Here is a 2,197-nt window from a genome sequence, read left to right on the forward strand (position 1 = left end):
CCACTGAAAGAAAAGAAACGCACACTCTGCCTTAAATTTGCTCGGTTTCACCAAGCAGGCTTGCCCATATGGAAAGTAGCATTAGAAACAACAACAATAAACAACAGAAAGTGAAGATATTTGTCATTCCTTGTCCATTCCTATTGTCAGCAAACTTCTTTTCAATTCAAGTGTAATTTCTATCGACGAATTGAGGGCTTAGCCATGGGTAATCCACTATCTCTCATTCTTTTTGACATTTTCATCTATCACTTCGAAGAAAAAGTTTTTAAATTGTTCAAATTCTCATGAAGGAAAAGATATGTTGACGATACGTTTGTCTTAGTAGACAGAGGGTTTGATTTTCAAGAGTTACTTTCTGCTGTCAACTCAGTTGACCCCAACATTGAGTTCACTTTAGAGATGGAAATTAATTGACTTTTACTTTTTCAGATGTTCTTGTAACTAAGTACCTTTATCATTTTCCACCTCTGTTTATCGAAAACATTTTGCTGTCTCTTTGTCTCCTCATGTTAATTCTAATCACCCTAATTGGCAGAAAATGCCTGCATTTCACACTTGCACTTGACTTTTGCTATGAATCTTCTTCTTTGAACTCCGAACTTAACTTCCTCCTCTTGTTTGCTGATAACTGCGGATTTAATTCTTCTATAGAGGATTTACCTCTTGCTATAGTCATTAAACCCAAGCGCCCCTCTTGTTGTTGTTGTCGTCGGTCATTAAGTAGACGGGGTGTGATTGCTCTTGTTTTCCAGTGGCGCCATCTATGGTCAAGAATTTGACTTTTGCCACACCCGTTTTTAAAGCGGGCCCATTCATTCATCCACAGATCGTCATTTTTAGCTGAACCAGAGAATAGTCAATCTCCAATTTAGTCTACCCAGAGTTACTGATTTGTTATGGAAACATGGAATGCTTTGTGTTCCGACAGATTCAACGTGCAGCAGTCACCATTTACTACACGGGGAGTCTCCGGCCGGCTGGATTTGAGCTCCCTTTCTCACAAACGTGAGTTCAGCTCCCTGCCATCGCCCCACTTCTTTTAATATTTTCAGAAAGCTTGTTCCTTTACCGTTTTTTTCTCCCATTAGTTACGAAATTGCTAATATCCTCTCTTATTTTGGTTTTAAAGTCCTTTTCAGGACAGTTTACAAAACCAAATTTAAGTCTCTTAGAGGTCTATTAGCTTCAATAATCGCTAAGGCATTTACCTCATTCCTTGGCTACATCGGGCAAACTAAACGAGATTTAAAATTTAGACGAAAGGAATGCGATAGATATGTCCGTTATCAAGAATTCAAAATATCATCAATTGCTGCTCATCGTTAGAATCTTGGGCAAACATTTAATTTCGACAATACCAAATTTATTGAACCGTGAAGGATCAGAAGATAGAGCTTTTGCCTTCGAATGAGGTGAGCCAGGGATCGAACCCGGCGATGGCTGGTCGATACGAATTCCGCATCCAGCATGCGCCGATCACAGTGCTGACTTGAAATATCCTCAGTGGTAGACGGATCAAGAGTCCCCTTGCCGTCAGGCTAACCGTGGGAGGTTCCCGTGGTGTTCGTCTCCATGTAACGCAAATGCGGGTTAGTTCCATCAAAAAGACCTCCACGAAGGCAACTTTCTCCCAATACTTAATCCAGAAGTTCCCTTGTCTTCTGGATTGGGTTCAAAAATACAAGGATATGGCTTTGAACATTAGTAGTCGTAAGCATGAAGGGTCGGCTGTTCTACGACGGTTATAAAATGAAAGAAATACCAAATTTATTTCCACTCCGGTCACATCAGTTCATCTTGATGCCCTGGAATCTTGTTTTATTCAAATGAATGCTGATTCCTTTGTTAGCTGTTTTCTTTGTTGTCTGTTTTTCTTCGTTTTCCTCTCTCGGCTATTGTGGTTTTTCTAGGATTGTTTTTTCACCTTTATTTTTCTATTTTTTGCTGAAAATTTTACGTTTTTTCATTAATTTCAAATCATTTTTGTTTCTTAACATTCATATCTGACAAGTCTTGAAAACGGGAGCCTATTTTTGAAGCTCTTGAAACATGTCGGCTGTTATTTCCTGATTTTATTTTTATTTTTGAGGTGAAGGAACTTTTTATCAGGTAATATCTCTATGATGGTTTAAGATATTTTTGCTTAGTAACTACTAATACTTTGTCAGTAAAGAAAAGAAATAAATAATCAACG

The sequence above is a fragment of the Parasteatoda tepidariorum genome, chromosome 8 (assembly GCF_982258835.1).
Source record: "Parasteatoda tepidariorum strain Cologne lab strain chromosome 8, Ptep-v5.0, whole genome shotgun sequence".
NCBI classification, from domain to species: Eukaryota; Metazoa; Arthropoda; class Arachnida; order Araneae; family Theridiidae; genus Parasteatoda; species Parasteatoda tepidariorum.